Raw genomic sequence first — 22,050 nt, 5'->3', positions numbered from 1 at the left:
ATAGATGATAGATAGATAAATAGATAGATAGATAGATAGATAGATAGATAGATAGATGATGGATAATGATATAGAGTCTGGATTTCTGTTCATTACTCATTAAAGACAAAATCTGAAAGATACTGGCTTTGAAATCTCTGAAATGTGTTCAGACTACAAAAGTAAGAAAGTATATCCTTAAACATTTTCCTATTGATGATATCCTCATAACTTTTTAAAATAATTATCTTTTCATCCTGTGAAATGCCTTGCGGACATCTTTAAGGTCTTATTAAAACCAAGTTAAAAAGAATTGCACACACACTGCACAAATTAAGGGGAAAAGCTTGGAGGTACTCATTCTATATTAGAATATCATTGTCATACTTTGTAAGTATCAAGAACAGTTTATCTCCATGATCCTTTCAGAATTACCCACACTCCTTAGGCAGTGACATTTTAAAGAGGGTTTTGCTGAGAATAAAAGACTTTTGATGAAAGAAGCTAATTTATATCACAACTGCGCCATTCCAAAAAGTAGCCATCTAGAATTCGTATTATTTTATCATTGATATTATCCATGCCTCAAGTAAAAGATTGTCCTTGGGGCCTTCATCTTCTAGTAATGTAGGTCTACATAAAAACACAGGATATTTTAAACACTTAATAAATAAATATTTAAGATGGAAAGAACTATAGTTATCATCTAGTCTAATACTTCACTTTACAAATTGTGACCAACAGATGGATGATTTGTCATCTGTCACAGAGCTTGTGTCAGAGCCACCATTAACACTCTTAGTGTATTCCTGCACCCACCCATACTCTGAAACTCATTGTACTTGACTCATGTCTTCATACTACCATGTTAGTATCATAGCAAAATGAATGTAGATATTTTCAGACATGGAAGGGGGGCTGTGAAAATTGTGAAAAATGTTAATGTCTGAAGAAAGATCAGAGAAAAAAAATTATGGTCGAGTGTACATTCCACATGTTTATTTTAATGTTTTGCCAATCTATTGATTTTTAATTGGTAAACAAACTGAGAAATGGTCATTGTATTAGTCAGTGTTCTCAGAAAAACAGAACCAATAAGATAGGATAGGTAGATTATAGATAGATAGATAGATAGATAGATAGATAGATAGATAGACACATTTACATGCCTGTAGGTATATATTCCTGACTGACACAATGATCATTTCCCAATCAGATATAGACATAGATATAAAGATAGATATAAGTTGAAGTATAGATATAGCTCCTTTTGGTTCTTTTTCTCTACATACACATATATATGTATATTTGTGTACATGTGTCTATATTATAACATATAATATGTAATTATTATAAATATATATTATGGGAATTAGATCATATGTAATTATGAAGTTTGAGAAATTCCACAATCTGTCTTCTGCAAGCTAAAGAATCAGAAAAGTTGTAATTCAGTCCAAGTCCAAAGGCCTAAGAACCAGGGAGCTAAAAAATGGTGTTTGTCTCAATAAGAATCTTAAGACCTAACACCTAGGATCACAGATGCCTGAGGGCAGGAAAGGTTGGATATCCCATTCTCTTCTCGGATTTGACCTTCAAGGGCACCTGGTGGCTCAGTCTGTTAAGCATCTGACTTCCGCTCAGGTCATGATCTCACAGCTTGTGGGTTCCAGCCCCGCATCGGGCTCTATGCTGACAGCTAGCTCAGAGTCTGATGCCTGTTTCAGATTCTGTGTCTCCCTCTCTCTCTGATCCTCCCCTGCTCATGTTGTCTCTCTCTGTCTCTCAAAAATAAATGAAAAACAAAAAAAATTTTTTTAATTGTGAAAAGAACAAATTTTTATTATCTGAATGCATTTTTAACAATTTTTTAATGTTTATTTATTTTTGAGACAGAGAGAAGCAGAGCTCAAACAAGGGAAAGGCAGAAAGAGAGGGAGACACAGAATCAGAATCAGGCTCCAGGCTCTGAGCTGTCAGTGCAGAGCCTGACAGGGCACTTGAACTCATGAGCCATGAGACTCTGATCTGAATTGAAGTTGGACACTTAACTGACTGAGCCACCCAGGTACCCCTCTTGGTACACATTTTTATAGTAAACATATATTAAGTAAGAATCTAACAATATCAAAGAGAAGTATTCCTGCTTTAAAGTAATAAGAGATTTAATCAGTTAATTAATTAATGTTATCTCTAGTTAATCACAGAAAGGATTAATCACTAGCGAATAAGAATGACTTGACTCCTGCAGAGGCCTATTAGGTTGTTTCCAACAAGCACCTAAAGCAGTTTGTGGAGGTAAAGGATTCTGTTCACTTGTGTAGACCCATATACTTCAATAGCTCTAAGAGCACTGATTTCTGACTCTTCTAAACAAGCTGAACATTTATAGTTTATTTTACACAGTTTCACAAAATAGAACGTAACATTGATTGCAAAATATGAGATAGTGTACCCTTCACAGCAGTATTACAAACTCCTTAAAGGCAGAGAGCATGCAAGGGAAAGTGGGAAAAAAGCCGGTCAAGGTCTCTGCTCTGATGTCCACTGAGTATAGACAAGAAGCATGTAAATTTTATTTATTTTTCAAAAGGGTGTAAAGATAAAAGTGGAGTCAGAGGTAAAATCTTCTACTTCTACAGCTTCAATCTAAAGTTACATTAAAAGTAAAAGCTGGATTTTTCAATTTTGTTTTTCTCTTTAAACAGTACAATAGATACGAAAAAGGAAGTAAAATGATTAAACAGTGCTATGATATATATGTTTCCCTCAAATTCACATGTCAAAATCCTAAAGTTCAATGTGATGGCCTTTCAGAGGTGCTTACTTCATGCGGATAGAGTCCTCATGAATGAGATTAGTATTCTTATAAAAGAGACACCAGAGAGATCCCTCACCTCTCACACTAGGTGCAGACATAGTGAGAATGCTCTGGTTCTGAATCAAAGATGGTCCACACCAAAGGCAACCAAACTTGTATCTTACTTTTGGATTTTCAACCTCTAGGACTATTAGAAATAAATGTATCTTGTTTATAAGCTACTATAATGAGGTTTTATGCTATTAGCCCATACATGTTTCTATGTGTTATTTGCCCAATATAGGACTCATCTTTAGTCCCAAATATATTTCTGTGGGGAGAAATTTTGCTTCTCACTGGTAAAAAAAAGTATACAGTTTGTTTTCTATTATGAAAGAAATGCACATGGAAATATGGCAATGAATCTTTAGACAGAATCAGAAAGCTGCAATGTCATTTAAATAGGGGAGGCAACATTTCTAATCACAGATGATCAGTAATAGGTGTTTGAAGATTCTTACAGGGAGAGGGTTTTTCCTTACAGAATTTCCGATTAGTATGCTGTTGTCTCAAGTGTAAACTGGAAGCACATGGAAGCCAAAGATGAAAAAGTTCTTCACTTATCCAGGCTTTTGGGTGTCTCAGTCAGTTAAGTAACCATCTCTTGGTTTCAGATCAGGTCTTGATTTCATGGTTTGTGAGTTCAAGCCCTGCATTAGGCTCTTTGCTGACAACATGGAGCCTACTTGGGATTCTCTCTCTCTCCCTGTCTCTCAGCTCCTCCACCACTCATTCTCATTCTCTCTCTCTCTCTCTCCCTCTCTCTCTCTCTCTCTCTCTCTCTTTCTCTCTCTCTCTCTCTCTCTCTCTCTCTCTCACACACACACACACACACACACACACACACACACACAAAATAAATAAATAATCTTAAAGAAGTTCTGCACTAATCAATAAAGGTCCTAGAATTAGTAAGTCATTTCAATTCAGACTTATTCAGAAAAAAACGATAGTGTTATGGAAATGAATTTGACAGGATTTGCTAATGCACAATTCTGTCTTAAACTTTTATTTTTTTAATGTTTTATTTATTTTTGAGAGAGAGACAGCATGAGCAGGAGAGGGTCAGAGAGAGAGGGAGATACAGAATCTGAAGACAGCCTCCAGGCTCTGAGCTAGCTGTCAGCACAGAGCCCTACTCAGGGCTCAAACCCATGAACTGTGAGATCATGACCTGAGCCAAAGTCAGACACTTAACTGACTGAGCCACCCAGGCACCCCTGTCTTAAACTTTAAAATAAACTTTCCCCTTATTCTCATAAACAGAGTGGAGTGGGATGGGACTTGTGGGTTACCCAAAGCTCAGAATGTTAGAATGATTTTTAAGCAATCATAAGTATTTGAATAATATTGAAAACATAGTGCTCAGTAATAATCCTACAAATGGGTATTGGCCAGTTCTCCAGAGTTCCATCTTCATACATTTCTGACTCAGAATTATACAAAACAGCAGGACCAGCAGTGACAGCAGCAAAAACACAACCCCTTCTGTGTCATTTTTCTGCCAATAAGCAGATGTATAACCTTGTACAAGATGGAGAGCATTGATTAATAGCAAATCCTCAAGTCCTCTGACTGCATAAGCATATGTGTTATTTCAAAGTTAGAAATGTCCATGCTTTTTGGTGTTTGTTTTTCTTAATCTCTTGTTTAAAAGTGACATTCTTAAAAAAATAAATTCTACTTAATTTTCATCTACCATCTGCTGCATGATTTCAATATGATGATCACTGTGGTTGCCTTCTACTGTTTCCCTGGGATGGTAGAATTTTTCCTATGCTTCACCCATATATTTAGTTTTAGCATCATAATAGTCTATCCTATGCCACATCTAGACCACATAGAAATTTTATTTGAAATTGTCAGTTATGTTGAGGTAAGACTGAGATGAGACATCACCACTACATTTTGTCTAGATAATAGCATTAATTTCCATTAACTTTAACAACATCATAAAGAACTTTGATCAAGGCTTCAAACTCTAAGGTTGTTAATTTTTTTTCTTGTTATTTTTGTTATTGTTTTCATTTGGTGGTGGTGGTGGTGATGGTGCGCGTGTGTGTGTGTGTGTGTGTGTGTGTGTGTGTGTGTGTGTGTGTGATCAACTGGATAGGCTAGTCAATCTAGTTAACAAGAGAAAATTACTTATATGTGTATTCTCAGTCAAAAACTCAATTTACCTTCAAGGACATAAAACAAAACATCAAATGAGAGAAGCGTGGAAAATGCATAAATAAATTTGACAAATTGGCCAAAGACCATTAATCATCTTGGGAAACAGGAAAGTCACATGATTTATAATGAAGGAAGCATTTTCAGAATGTGACATTCAGTTGTCTTAAGTTCAACAATATATTCCATTCTGATTCTTTTCATTTGAAAACAAATAGAAATACACCAAGTTTCTTTTCCTGGTAATTATATTGATAGAGGATTTGAAATCTGAATTCAGAAGTGAAGAAAAGCTATTCCAAAGAACTGTAATTGAAAAGAATGCTTATAACTATCATTTTTATTAAAACTTCAAACACTCCTTAAGCATTGAATTTCATGAGATAAAGTATAAATGTTTATATCTTGAGAGATAAATGACCTTGTGTTTCAAATCAGGAACAAAGAACTTCATACATGAGACTGGATAACCCCATTAATTTTTTCTAAAAATGTTGCATATTTGCAAATCAAATTTTCTCTGAAGAGGAAAAACACCTACATTCACCACAGATTTCTTTTTAATGGTCTTCTTTTTTCCAGAAAGTGCCTTAAGATGTTAAATTTTTTTATGCAAAAATTTATAAACATTAGCAGTCACAGTGAATACAAATGAATATAAGTGGGCTTAATCTGACACTTATGATCCTTTGCAACCCTAGCTAACCTTATTCTGAGAGGAAATGCTAGAAAACAAGATCCAGTCTAATTTTGGAGTAAAAATGGTGGACCAAAACATCTGCTAATGGTGGACCAAAACAGCTCACCTTTTTCAAGTGAAAAAACCCAGGAAATAATGGATCTCCAGGGGGCCAGGGATGGAAGGATTTGAAGAAGCTATCTGATAAATTATTAATTTCTATATTCACAGATGATGGAAAAATGAAACCCTGAGAAGAAAAGACATTTTTGTTTTTCCATTTTATTCCAGACTCTTAGAGTGATTTGAACTAATTGCTCCTTCCATTCTCACCCCATCCCATTACAAGGTCTGGTAGTCCGAGAGAAAATGATAGATCCTCACAGTGACACATTTTTCCTTAAGAATAATGTCACAGTTCATGATGTAAGAGAGCAAACTCCCTTGGTTCTATTAGGTAACCAAAAATGGCCATTTGAAAGATATGACAAAGCCATGAGTATTGAATCTGGAGTTTGCCATCAGTTGTCTTTTTTGCCAGTCAGTATAAACTTCTATTTCTAAAACAAGTTATTAATGAAATAAGTCATAAGATAGTTTAGTCTTCATGCAATCTTTGGTTGATTGAAAGAATCCAGTAAAGGGGAGCAATAATTAAAGATTCAGTGAGAGAGATGCCTGGGTGGCTCAATTGGTTGAGCATTCAACTGCATCTCAGGTCATGATTTCACAGCTTGTGGGTTTCTAGCCCCACATCAGGCTCTATGCTGACAGTGACGTCTCAGAGCCTGGAGCCTACTTCCTATTTTGTCTCCTTCTCTCTCTGCCCCTATTCCACTTGTGCACTGTCTCTAAAATAAACAAACATTAAAAAATAAAATAAAGACTCAATGAGAAATACACAGAATGTAAGCATAGCTTATGGACAAAAATAATATAAAGTAAAAAATCCATCTGAGGTCATCCAGACCTAGCAGGCAAAACCATAGGCAGGGTTTTTCCTAAGGGTTTTAAGCCCTACTATATTTGGCAGGATTCTCTCTGTTGATAAGAAACTCACATATCTGTACCATGGGTGCATCTCATGCACAATGCTCATCTCTCCTGCCATCACCAACAATTCTTTTTTTCCCAATAAATACCTTTAGGTCAGAGGTAAGCACTGGTGTCTACACTGTCCAAACCCTAGAACTACTGACATCACTTTCTCCTCAAATTTCTCCTCAAATTAGTCTCCTCCTAAGTAAGTAGCTCAGGAGTCCTTAAATTCTCTTCAAAGAAACCTTCACTATCCTGTCTCATGAATCTTTAGTCTTCTCTTAAATGGTCTGGTGGAAGATGCTATGTTAAAGCAACTGTCTGAAGTTGTCTGAAGCAACTTTATAGTCTTTTAATATGCTTTATATGAATGTGTCAGCACCAATAGTACGAATTTGGGGTCTCTATCAAAACAAAAAAAATTGGCTTACTTCAAATTTTAAATTGTGTAATAAATAGGTGGAACATTTTGCAATGTGATTTTACAAGTGATAATTTTATTTGGAATTAGAATCATCTCCTTGAGAGGGAGACTAATCTTAGATTTCATGAGTATTTTCACATTTATTTAATTGAATCACACATTCTACTTTTCTCTTATTCCTCTCTCATACCTTCATAAACATACTTAATTTATTGTCAGTGGAGAATAATGCAACACAGTAAGAGATCTCAGTTAAAGATATTTGATTGCAAACATAAAAAGAAGGTAGGAGTTGGGGAGAAGCTAATGAATAGACCCAGAAGTATCTCAAAGCACTTAAGGTCTGGAGGTATTTTTTTTTAATGTGTTAAAAAATAATCACACATGTTACAGGAAAGCCAGAGAAAAAAGTTACTCACTTTATCTACTCCAGTGTTTTTAATCTTTGGGTTTATGTTTCCCCTGGAGCTATGTTTTTTTGTTTTGTTTCATTTTGTTTGTTTGTTTGTTTTGAGGTTGTTTTGTTTGTTTGTTTGTTTGTTTTTAAGATGGCTTCTATGCTCATTCTAAACTGTGCACAAGTCTCCAATATGCTTGTTTATGGCAGCCTCAACACCTGAATGCCAAACATCTTTTCAAGTTTAGGTCTTCATTGTTACCTGACTCAGTTTTCATGGCTTAAATCCAAATTTGTGAGGCCAATTAATTCAGCTTGGCTCTGGCTCATATTATACCTCTGGTAATAGGTTTAGGAAGAGTTGGAAATGGAAGTTCTAGCAATTCTCTAGGAAGAGGGTCTCACAGAAGCATCTCTACCGCCTGTGGGCTAAGAAATTAAATAATATAGTATATTACATGGTACAGTAGCTCTTTTATAATACCAATAAGGTGAAGACATAGGTTTAAAATATGGTACTGGGCACTTGGATAGCTTAGTCAATTGAGTGTTGGACTCTTGATTTCAACTCAGGTCATGATCTCACTGTTAGTGGGACGGAGTTCCATCTTGGGTTCATCCCTGACAGCATGGAGCCTGCTTCGGATACTCTCTCTCTCTCTCTCTCTCTCTCTCTCTCTCTCTCTCTCTCTCCCCCTTCCTCACTCCTATAATTGCATGTGCATGCTCTCTCTCTCCCACTCTCTAATAAGTAAATAAAAACTTAAATAATGAAATAAAATATTGTCCAACTTGGAGTAATTATAGGTTCAAGTTTCACCAAAATATTTAATAAAAGTACATTGGATTTTATTCTTAGCTTTTAAAGCATGGCTGCCATCATTTTTCTTAATGCCAAATGTATCCATGGAGTTCTGGGATATCTTTTTTGCATGGACCTCAAGTATATTGTAGTATAGAGGTGGAATTTAAGGAAAGGTATTAAGCAGGCTGTGTTTTAGCTTATGGGCAAGTAATAAATTGTATCATTTATCTTGAATGTATCATAGATAAGCTGCTATATAAGGATTGCCACTTCAGATAGCTGTGAAATTAGGTGATTAACTAGTTATTACTTAACCTTCTAATTTCTGTATAAGTCTAATTACATGAAATAGAAGTGGGGGTTTTGATTGATTACTTTGCTTTTCTGTTTGGAGTGTCATTGTAACTACTGTATTGTAAATGATGGAAAATAATTGCATATGTTAAAAAAAATAAATTGTGTTATATTCAAAAAAAAAAAAAAAGAAAAGGAAAAATTATGAAGAAGGTCCATAATGAGACAGAGTTCTATCTGATTAAGTAGAAACTATTGCAAATAATAGATCACAATTTAATTATTAGCCACTTAGAATTTGTTTCCTATTAGCCTTCTATTGTCATAACTGCTTTCAATCAGAGCTTGACTGTATATATGTGTGCGGTAAGCTTAGGAATTCCCTGAGCTTGCACCAATGGGTTAAGAAAGCATAAAGAATTAGAAAGCCATAGGATGTATACACCCAAGTTTGGGTAAACAAGATTAGGTAAATAAGATTAAGTAAACGGGGCAAAGGCTCCCAGTAAAGGAATAGGAAATCTCAGGATGAAAACTTCCAAGATGAGGTAAACAAAATTAGGTTTTCAGGGAGAAATGCTCCTAGCTTAGTACAATAGCAAAAAGCTGCTTTCACAGGAAGGAAGGACCAAAATAGGTAAACAGGTAAACAGGTAAACAGGTAAACGGGACCACAGCAGGACCAAGTTGTCTAGAGCAGAGATAATTAACAAAAGAAAGGTTGTTGGCCTTGAGGTAGCATGCTCTGTCTGTCTTGTTCCCTTAGACTAGTTCAGGTAAACAATGCTTTACCAGCACCAGAATTTTTTTTGCATTGACCCAAACCCCTAACACTGCATGTCTCCAAAACCCCCTTTTCCCCAAGTTCATGAGTTAATGCTCATGGTTTAATTGTCTCTTTGTGCACACCCATCATGCCTGTAAGCCTTCTGATCCTAATAAAATGGAGCAAGGACCCTTACTCAGGGCTCTTGTCTTCTTCTGGACATTAGCCTCTCTTGCATTTTAATCCTCTGTCCCATTCGCTTGCTGGACAAGAGAGAACTCCAGACCCAGAGTCTATGAAATATATAGAAATATATTTTCTAAATTTTGCTTTCTCATGTAATATGCAACCCTGGCAACACTATGAAATCTGAATATACATTTTCTTGATGGATCTATTCAAAGGAGAAATACTCAGTTTAACAAATGGATATATTAACCTTCATTAAACAGAAACAATTTTGTGTGTGTGAAAATGTTCTCCCCTTCTGTTGGCATTAGCCACTATGTTGACAATTGTAGTTATGTACTAGTCTGTCAATCAGTCCATTCTTAGCATGTTCATGACTGAATTTTGGCTGACCTAAGAAGATAACAATAGTTATATATCCTGATGATGGCATTGTTTGAGATGTTGGTGGTTTTTAAGCTCATTAAAGGATAGGAGCTCATATTTACCTGCATATTTACCTACCACTTCAAACTTAACAATTTAAAAAAAAAAACACCAAAACCAATTATGTCTTCAACCAGTGTTTCTTCAGTAAATTTTTATCTCTCAATAAATAAACCCTAAACAATTTTTATATTCTATAAAATATTCTATCTTGTTAGCAAGATATATTTGTCATAAAAAATAAAATCTCTCAAAGAAAGCTAATGATGATATTAGCTAGTAATGAATTAGAATTCCGAGAATGATCTGATGAAAATCATACTTGTGTTTCACGAATCTGCTATGTATACACTGTGAATGGCACTTCAGTACTATTGCTAAATTTTATTTAATGTGTTCACATTTGTAAAATATGTAGGACAGTAGCTGGTGCCTAGAAAGAAAGCTATTTGAATGTGTCTTAAATAAATGAATTTAAGGTCCCCAAAATGAAAGACTAAAAAGGAAGAAGAGTCTGCAAATCTTGACTCATAAGAACACCATTTTAGAACTATCTTTTTATTTCTTTACAGATACTTTGCTTAGAAGGATGATGCAGCCTTTAAAAAAAAAAGTCCAGCTATAGGCATAGAATGTCTAGAAGCTGTTAAGAAAGGAAGAACAAGGAGCTGGCCTCTGGGAAAATCAAAAACTATTAAAAAGTTCATGTCCCATAACTGATGTACAAATCAGTAGACATAAAACAAAACAAAACAAAAAGTCTGGATGTGACCTTTTTGTCTAGAACTATATATAAGCTATAATTAATGAGTAAATTATAGCAAATATGCATGATAAGTCAGATGGATGAAAAAGCCCATGGATTTTCCCCTTCTTTAATGACAAATAACCTTCATTTAAAAATGAAAGAGTTTATAACTTTCACTTGATTAAATTGTCTTGATGTAATAAAAATTAAGGTGGTTTGCTTGTTACATAGACTATTTTTATTAAAAAGATTTTTTTAGGTTTATTTATTTATTTTTGAGAGAGAGACAAAGCGGGGGGGGGGGGGGGGGGGCAGAGAGAGAAGGAAAGGGAATCCCAAGTAGGCTCCGCACTGTCAGCATGGAGCCCTATGTGGGACTTGAATTTACAAACCATGAGATCATGACCTGAACTGAAACCAATAGCTGGATGCTTAACTGAGAGAGAGGTGCTCTAAGTAGACGACTTTCCAGAGTAATGGGGGGCGCCTGGGTGGCTTAGTTGGTTAAGTGTCTGACTTCGGCTCAGGTTATGATCTCATGGTTCATGAGTTCAAGCCCTGCATCGGGCTCTGTGCTGACAGCTCAGAGCCTGGAACCTACTTTGGATTCTGTGTCTCCCTGTCTCTCTGTCTCTCCCCTGCTCATGCTCGCTCGCTCGCTCTCTCTCTCGCTCTCTCTCTCTCTCTCTCTCAAAAGTAAATAACGTTAAAATTAAAAAAAAAAAAAAGAGTAATGGAACTCAGGCATAAGACCTTACTTTGATGGAGAAATAACTAGGCTTAAGAATTTGTGTAGATGCAAGCAGATTGCCAGCATTATTTCAATGTTAAGCGATGCTTAATTGTCTGCTCTGTGCCTGCGCTCTTTCTGAGACTCACGGCACATTGCATTTATAATAAACCCTCAACTTCAACAAGGTTTTATAGAATCGGGCCTCTTGCTGCCTTTCTGACTCTGGCCCTTAACACCCCTCCTCTAGCTTCTCATGCTGCAGCCACACTAGCCTTCTTTCAGCCTTGTAACTATTTGAATGTCGTCTCAAGTAAGACACTGCAATCTCCATATCTTTCCTTGCTTGCTCTTGTGGCTGCCATTTCCATCTTTCCGTGACCGCCCTACATACCACCACCTTCCCCAACCTTAAGGATTTTTATTATATGATTCTATTTAATGTCCTTCCTAGTACTTATCACTATCTGGAATTATTGTTTATTTGCTTATTTTTATTAAAATAATATTCATTAGAATCCAGTATTCATGAGAACAAAAATTTGTCTATTTTGTATTCCACTATATTTCTGGAACCCCAAACTATATCTGGCTCCTAGCATGTGCCCAATATTCATTAAATTAATTCAAAGAGGAATAAGACATAGCTTTTGTGATTAAGGAATCTGAAAATTATTTCTGCCCTGTTGCATAATGTTTGCTGTTGACCACACACAAACTCTAACCCTATCAAACACATAAAAAGCCACATCAATCCCAATTAGATAAGGTCTATGATTACTTTTATAAGGGCAGCAGCTTGGAGATTAAGCAAACAGCTTTCTCTGTGAGGGTCATTTTTCCTTTCCCTTAACCTACATAATCATTGCATATGCATCTCTGTAGGCATCCAGACAATATGTTTCTCCAAAATAAAGGAGAATAAATAGTTCCTTTTGGGACCCTCCATTTTCTGCTAATATCAGCCTAACTTGGTGGTAGTGTATTTTGAAATCAGGGAAGTGCCTTTCTTTTTCTGGCCATATATATTAGATGGCTTCTGATTTAGGGATATTTGGGGAAAAAATAAAATTATCATTTTCTATCCATGAAATAACATTCCTGACAGTGCACACTTTGTCTCATACTCCTTGTCTGTGTTTTTAGAGGATAATGAGACTGAAAAGGATTTACCTTCAGCCACATGAATGCTTGAGACTATGGAATTTCTCACGGGAGCTGGAAAATTCCCCACAGTTCATCTTTATTTATCTCAAAATCTCCAGAGATATCCTTCACAGGCATGTCTCATGTTCAAAATTCCACACAATGTTGTCCTCCAGGACTCCTGAGATTTTTCAGAAAAAAAGTATCTTTTTTGGCTGAGTAGATAGGATTGGCTTTATTTCCTTGAAAACTATCAAATACATTTAAAAGAAAATATACTACTGCTTTAGCATTATAGAAAACTTACAGTACTGCAGGTCACATAAATGATTACTAGATAATCATTCTGCTGCCTGTACGAGAGTTTTCACTTTTGTCTTTATATTATACTCTTCAATATGGAAATGTGTAAAGAATGACTACCCTTATGGTTTGCTTTGAAAGGACTTTGCCAGATCATTAATTGTTGGATGTCTATTCTTGAGAGAACATTTAATTGTGTGTTAACCCCTCCTAATATATTATATATGCTCATCATATATGTATATCACATATGATTTATATATATTATATATGTGATTTATGTATATTATATGTGATTTATATACATATATGATTTGTGTATATTACATATATTTGTATATATTATATATTATTTATATATCATATATCATATATACATTTTTCCCTAAGGAAACTGTTCAAATATTATTTGTATTTGAAATGAACTGAGAAACACAGAGGTCTGAATGTTTTACAGAAATTATTGCAGATAGAAGAGATGATAGCTGGGAATCAGAATAAAATCTGACTTTTAAAAAATCCTATTAAAGACAGTTTTGAGGACAATCTAGAAATTTTATATTAATTGTTGCTGCTAGTAAGAGCCAAAACATATCAATAATAGCCTACTGATATGTGTATTGATCATTTAGGATACGTAAGTATCCTAAATGACATGGCAAGTAATAGGAAAACAGATCTTTGGATCCTAACTACAAGGAGGAAGTTTGAGAATATTTATACCCTATATTAGTTATGGTAACAATAATTTTTATTGAAAGATGATTAAGTAGATTTGAGATATTTTGCATAATGATAAACAAACTATGTCTTGAAAATTAGAGTTGATTTGGGGGAAATTTTATTAATTCTATAAATTCTTCTGCCATAGGACTATTGCTATAGAAACCAAAATAATTTATTGAATGAATATGAAATGAAAGTACTTGTGCTAATATTTTTCAGGTCACCTGTATTAAAACCAAATCATGAGTAAAGCTGTAAACTAAAACAAGGTAGTTCTTCCATCTAGTTTTAGCACTTAAAAAAATGGTTGGTATATAGTAAATATATAGTAAATGTAAGATGCTAAGATCAGTAGATATTGAATAGATGAAAAGTGAAATCAAGGGACTAGTTAAAATAATGTAGTTCATGGTTCAGAGACTCTATATATGGATTTAAAAACTTTAATGAAGATGCCAATTCATCCAGGCAGAAGAAAAATAAACCAAGGAATCTGACTGGGATACTAAGAAAAACAATAAAGTTTTTTTAATTAAAAAAATTTATTTATTTTTAAGAGACAGAGAGACAGAGTGCAAGCAGGAGAGGGGCAGAGCAAGAGGGAGACATAGAATCTGAAGCAGGCTCCAGGTTCTGAGCTGTCAGCATAGAGCCTGACACGGGCTCCAACTCACTGACTGCACGATCATGACCCGAGCCAAAGTCAGATGCTTAACCAATTGAGCCACTTAGGTGCCCCTAGAGTTAATTTTTTTATTTAAAAATACCTGATCTAGAGGCTCATTTTAGTTATTTATGAGGAACCCATTCTCTGGTCATCATACTTGTTCACAATGGAAAGAAGTATTTTGAGAGAAGGTGAATGAATGCTCAGCATTCAGCTATGTCTAATTATATTTAAGTGAGAGCTTTTTCTCAGGAATGCCTAGAAAATATTCAAACAAACTATAAGACTTTAGACTAATTTCCCAAAAGATGGGATTTGGTAATCTGGTTTTGATTTTTTTTTAATGATACTTAAGAAAAAAAAACTACCCTCAGTTGTTGGAACATTTCCAGAGACAGCAGGACACTAGCAGTGGGACACTTGCTTTTTATTCTAGTTTCTGTACATAACAATGTGTGACCTTCCTCAAGTTGGTTAACTCCTTGAAGTTTCAATAATTTTTACTTGTGAAATAGTAGATCTGCCTGCTACATAAAGCTGTTGTGTGATTCAAGTGGCACATCAGATGTTAGAGAATTTGGGAAGTTACACATTGGTCTTCACATGGTCATTAAGAACACATGACCATTGGGCACCTTGGGTGGCTCAGTAGGTTAAGCATCCAACTTTGGCTCAGGTCATGATCTCACTATTCATGGGTTCAAGCCCCGCATTGGGCTCTGTGCTGACAGCTCAGAACCTGGAGCTTTCTTCAGATTCTGTGTCTCCCTCTCTCTATGCTTCTCTCCTGTTCACACTCTGTCTCTCTCTCTCTCAAAAATAAATAGACATTAAAAAAATTTTTAAATCACATGATTATTAAGTTAGATAAGTGTTTGTATCAAAGGCTGCATATCTGCATGTGCCTAGATAAAAAGAAAACTGCATAGTTTTGTAAAAACGATCTGTTTAGAAAGGGAAACTAGCGATGTGGTGGGTGTAGGATGAGAGACAGAATATCAGAGCATCTAAAAAATAATACTTTGTAATGTCAAATATTTAAGTTATCTTTTAAAAAATTCCTAAACACATTCAAGTTTATTCTACGATATATATTAAAATACTTGTTAAATAACTAAAAAAAAGTAAGGATACTACAATTTTTTCAGGATTTACTAATTTTCAGGCACTTTATAATTTTTTCTTATTTGCACACCTCTACATGACACCTGATGTCATTTTCATTTTACAGATGTGATTATCCAGGGTGCTACTATTTACTAGATCATCTTACTCCAAAGCTCATGTCCTTTCAGCTCTCAGTGCTGCAGTAGAAAGAGAAAACAACACCATTTGAGAATGTGGAAGAGACTATTAAATATTAACTAACATTTGTGTAACACATAATTGATGAAGCAACTGTATTCATTACCTTAGGATTTTTTATTTGATTCTGTTGATATTTTAAATAGTTTATACAACTAATTTAAGTTCAATGTATGTGTATGAATATAAATATACATATGTATGTATATCTTTAAAACACTTATGTCACTTTTGCAACAGACCTCAACAATACTTCTGATTAAACACTCTGTAGCCTAAGATAGTGTGTCACTTGCTATTTTCCTTCTTCTAGGTGAGTTCCCCTACACACCCAACCACCTTCCTCACCAGTTACTGGTTGCTGAGCTCAGTCCTGATCCCTTGCTACAGCTTCATGGCCAGATTCTGTGCTGAGGCTGGGTTCTTGGGCTCTCCAGTCTACCAGATTCTGGTGTGGTGAGAGTATAGTAGACTGAGAAGCTGGCCAGGACAGCAGGGGGTGCCCAAAGCAAGAAAGAATATCACTAGAATATCTGAAAAACAACCTAGTCTTCTCTCTGGACTTAGGAAAACAAATGACACAGATAATTGGAAATAGAAGGGTTAATAACTAAAAATAAGTTAAAAAAATAGAAAAAGGGACTCTGGGGCAGGGACTGAGATATAATTTCTAGACTGGGTAAGACCTGTAGATCAGATATCTACAAACTCTGTACAATGCTAACAACATCTTATAGACTTACAGTACAAACGTGGTTGTTGGCAATTTCAGGGTCAAGTACAAAACCAAGCTTTTTTGAGGCAAGAGATGTCTCTTTTCGCCACAGGTTCAAATGGAGATGACTGAGACTCTGAAGGAACTATTTTTCACCAAAAAAGAACCAAATTGAGGAGGGAAGTGTCTTCACTTCCATATTGCCAGCTCTGGACTGCCCATGGGTGTGATGCCCCCACATCTGAGGATGTCTGCATGAATATGACCAGTATCCAGGTATTTTGTGACTTGATATGAAAGACCAGGGGAGACTAGACAAGTGATTGATTAGGCAATTTGAGGAGAATACCATAGGGTTCATTTCTCAAACAATGGAAACAACACTGAGATGTACACACCAGTCTTTGGAGATTGACTTAACTCAATGACAAATGTGAAGGCCAGGCTAGAAAATAGCCTGTGGGAGATGAAGGCCTTCTAAGCCACACAGACACAACATCTTAATAGGCTCCTGTTGAATCCAGAGGCAGAGATGACAATCCCAGCACTTGCAACTACACATAATCCATCCACAAGAAAACCACCCGAAGGACCATGGATGACAATATGGTGTCTGGAACTAATGCCATCAAGGTTCTGAGACATGAGGGATGTTCTGTAAACTGAGGGTATTTTGGGGGCAGGTGTCCAGTAAAATTATTGAAAGTTAAGCAAAAATAATCTTATTAAATTAAAAAAATCCTTACATTGCAAAGATATTACACAGCTCACACCTTTCCAAAATTCCAAGTTGTGGCTATGTAAAAGTAAGATGTCACCTTAAATACATAGATTCTATGTCCAATACAAAGTTAATTAAATAATGAATCTCACAAATATTTCTTGTGATAGGTACTGTTGTAGATGCTTAGTATATATCAGCAAACAAATCAGGAAATAACCTTCTCTTTCTAACAGGAGGATCATTAATTTATGATACCTTTACCATTGAGGGTTTATTAAAATAAGAAAGGCACTCAAGAGGCAGGGAATTATAAAGCTAGAGATATTCTATTCCCTCACCAAACAGTTAAAGGCAAAGAATCCATGGTGACATTTTTGTGCCCCATAGATTAAGAAAAACACATGAAGTGTCTATGCTCTGCAAAGCAACCGCTTTCTGCCTAACAGTATCTCCGTATTTCCCAGCCAGATTTACTAGAATTATGACATTAAAAAATAATGTCTTTGTGCTTTGTTTCAGACTGGAATTATAAAAACCAAACTGTATTAAACTATGATGATAAGATCCGTTAATTCGTTGATCACTCAATCTTTTTAGGCCTACCTGTATCTGCAAGTTTGTCTAGGAGAAAATTCCTATGCTTGAGAGGGTGAGCTTGGTGAGCTTCCAGCCCATATTAGTCTTCATATTTGCCATTGTCAAATGATGAAGATGACATCTTCTTCTTGGTAGGTAAGAGAAGAAGCTAGAACAACCTGGTTTTCCCTGGCATCAGTAAAGCTGCTGTTTTACGGAGTTTTGTCACAATAGTGTTCCCTGTTTATTTAGCTCACAATCTACTGGTCAGCTGGGGTCTATTTAAGTGTCTCAGTATTTAACTATAACTCCTGCTCTGTTCTTCCAACTTACTTGATTTACTGCTTTGCCTTTAAATATGCCTCAGTGGTTTTTCTCCGATCCAGGGATACATTGGATGATACCTATTTCAGTAGAAAGAAAGATAATAAACCCAAATTAGAATCATGCACCTTTGAGCTTCTGCAGTTTTCTAGTGACTTCATGTCTACTGATGTTGTTAAGAAACAGACAAGAGGGAGACCTCTGTGCATGTTAATAATTTGAAGTTAAATTTTATCCAACATGTGACCTTTTTGAAAGGAAGTCTTACCTGCCGAGAAATATTTCAAGCTTGTTAAAAAACATGTCATTTTTAATTCATTAATTAATGTACCAAACTATCAGTGAAAACGCATTTCCCTGTGGCATTATCTAAATTGTTACTGTAGAGCCCTCTTTAATTCTCAAAAGTCCTAAAGAAATCAGTATGACACAATAATCTAAAACACATAATCAAATGTTCTAGCACAACCCAGAATATTTACATGAAAGATGCTCTAATCATGCAAAAGAAACTTTCTACTTAGTACTGATAGTTCACATTCAAATCTATTTAGCAGTACATTCAAGCATACAGATAACATATGAGCAAGATGAGAAATAATACTGTGATTTCAAGCTTCACTGAACTATGGTATAGAAATTTTGAACGAAACAATTGTTAAATGCTTGCCAGATAAATGACTATAGATGAATTGTTTTAACTCACTCTTTTTTCTTAGAAGCAGCAAATGAAAGCATGCATTTCTGTATGACACAGTCCCCATATTTTAGCTAATATGGTACTTGCTTTAGCCACTCAACTGACTTAGAAACAAGAGAATCAATAGGTTCTCTGTTTGAATATGTTCCAAGTGGGTACTAAAGGGATTTCTTAATCACCCAGATCCTGCCTGGTTCTTGCGTGTGTGAACTCAGGAAGGTGGTACAAAAGAAAGAAGACACCTCAGTGTTAAAGGAGACAAATCCAAAAATAATTATTTCCATTTCTTTTCTGTGTTGTAAATCCTATTTTAAGATTCAAAATCCACTATGACCGAGCTACACTCCACTTAACATAAGGATTGTGTCAAGGATCCCTCAGAGACCAAAACTATGAAACAGTCAATACCTATGTGTCAATATAAAGAATATACAATCTGATTATCTTTTTGATCTAATAAGGATTGTGATTGCCATCTACTAATGGAGTTCGGATGATTAGAAATCTATGAGGGAATATGAATAAAAGATTAAGTTGTAGCTGCAGTGGGAAAGGTAGTTGCAATGACCTATAAGGACAGAAACTGGCCATGACAATTATGACTGTTTAATCTATAGATGATGTCATGGAAAATAAGTTGTACATTCGAAGCTAGCTTTCCGAGTGATGACTTTGGGGGCTTGATTTCTGATTTAGATCCAGTGCTTGTGTATCAGAAAGTAGGACAATGAACACCCTAGAAACAGATATGCCTGATGTGTATTAGGTAATGGTGAGGGTTTCAGGATTTTAGTGACTCAAATGGGGGCGGGAGCTCTGTGGCTCTCTGCGGTGGCTCTTAGGTGCTAGGTCCTTGCCCACCACCCAAAGAAATGCACAGCACCTGTGAAAATATTCTCATATTGGATCCTACCCACTTCCTCCTTTCTTCCAGCGTGTTTTTTTTTTGTTTGTTTGTTTGTTTCTTTGTTATCAGAGCTTAGTCATTTAGGGAGGAAGAGAGAGAGAGAAGAGAAAGGAAGTGATTTACCAGAGATATTTTTATCTATTGTCTGTAGGTGGTCCAGTAGATTTACCAGGTAAGTTTTCTTCTGTTTTCTCCATTAACCCAGCACACTGTCACTGACACTAATAAATATTGAGGAAGTGGGTCAATTAAAATGGTGTGTAAATTGATCTCTTTCAATACATATTCTGTATTTGGTGCTGAGGACTTTATCTTTGAAATGAAAGGCACTGTGTAATTTATTAATAATATGCTGGTATTTTCCTTGGTTGTTTACTAGAATTTTTTTTTCCCTAGATTTATGGCTCTCATAAATCTCCTTCTTCTCAACTTAAAATAATATAAATGTCTTTTTTCAAAACAAGCTCTTTTAAAATGCCAGAGTGCAAATGCATTTATTTTAGAAGTAGTTAGGTACTTTAAATTGTGAATAATAACAACACATTTATGTACTTTGTATATCTGAGTACCCTAGGAACTATTTATTGAACTTTGTCAAGCCATCACTAAAATCCATGCATTCAGAGAATAAAATTTAGGGAGCTTTAAAAACTTAAGTATTTAATGGACTTGATTTGGTGTTTAAGGCCCAGGAGGGTGCTAGCAAAGTGCCTGAGATGTTCAAAGTTGCCATGATAATAGCTAAGTCCCTTTCTCCCCTCCCTAGGGAGCTACTATGAGCTCAGTCTTTGAAAGGGGATTTTAATCTTTTATTCATTATTCTTCAGAAAGCCCTTGCCTGATAATAGGGTACAACCTGACAGTTGGATGTCCCTTTTCTTAACTTCAGAAATCTGCTTTCTCCACTTCCTGCTTTTTCTCATTTAATGTGACTTTTTCCTCCCCAACTTCTACACACTTTAATTTGATCACTTTTTTTGTCTCCCAGGGTGGGGGCTCAGAGTGTTCAAAACCCCATTTCCACCATCAGTGTTTTTCCAGGTGTTGTTAGAGCTAAATAAACCGACGTCACCTTATGTGGGAACCATGTCTGCCCTGTTACCTTACAGAATTTCCTATAATTGATTAGGTCTTTTCTTGGATGGCCTGCTGCTCAGTCACAGAAGTGTTGAATCGTGTTTACTGAGTATTTAGGCTGTATATTTGTTATCTGACTCATAGAATCTTAAATGGAAACAACTTAGATGTCATCTGGTCAGTACCATGTCATGATCTTTTCACCAGTAAGTCTCTGGAGGTATTTAATCTGTTTAAAGCCTGTCTAAGATTGTGGGGCTCACTAAAATCCATGGAAGTCATTTGCATTGTTGAACAATTGTAAGTCTATAAGGATCTTCTTATATGGAGCATGAAAACCAAGAGCTATAATTTCCTCTTTCCGTGTTTAGGCAATTAAAAAAAACAAATCTAAATGCCTCTGTAAGATATAAAACTGTCCTCACATAATGCTTTATTAATTGCTGCATTTATATGGTTTAATAGGTGCATTGTGCATTTAGATTAGATATCTGTATGCAAACTAGTTCCTAATTCACTTGTGTACAGACAGTATGAAAGTGACATACAGTAGTACCTTTTCCTGCGGTTTTGCTCTCCACAGTTTCAGTTGGTAACGGTCCGCTGCAATCCAGAAACAGGTGATCCTCTTGTCACTGAATCAGTAGTATCCTAACATTACATCACAGCACCTACAGCATTCACCTCATTTCTTCTCATCACATAGGCATTTTATCATTTCACATCATCACAAGAAGAAGGGTGAATACAGTACAAGACATTTTGAGAGAGAAAGAGGTCATTTTCATCCCTTCTATTACAGTATATTGGTATAACTGTTCTCTTTTAACTCTTTTTTTAAAATTTTTTTTAATGTTTTATTTATTTTTGATATGGAGAGAGACAGAGCATGAGAGGGGAAAGGGCAGAGAGAGAAGGAGACACAGAACAGGAAGCAGGCTCCAGGCTCTGAGCTAGCTGTCAGCACAGAGCCTGAAGCGGGGCTCGAACCCACGACCGTGAGATCTGACCTGAGCCGAAACTGGAGGCTCAACCGACTGAGCCATCCAGGCGCCCCTGTTCTCTTTTAATTCTTAGCTATTACTAATCTCTTACTGTGTTGAATTTATAAACTAAACTTTATTATAGCTATGTATGTATAGGGAGAAAACATAGTATATAGAGGGTCCAGTACTATCTGCATTTTCAGGATCCACTGGGAGTCTTGGAACGCCTCTCCTGCAGGTAAGGGGGCACTGCTGTACTTTCCTAGTAAACAAAGGAGAGAAACACCTGAAGTAAAAAGTAAGGAATTAGTGTGAACCAAATAATGGTGTTCCGTTGTTATATTTAAATCTAGATAGGTCCTAAAGCTTTCATAACTTACACAAATG

Source organism: Suricata suricatta, chromosome 3, assembly GCF_006229205.1.
Source record: "Suricata suricatta isolate VVHF042 chromosome 3, meerkat_22Aug2017_6uvM2_HiC, whole genome shotgun sequence".
NCBI classification, from domain to species: domain Eukaryota; kingdom Metazoa; phylum Chordata; class Mammalia; order Carnivora; family Herpestidae; genus Suricata; species Suricata suricatta.
This window is presented reverse-complemented; position numbering follows the sequence as displayed.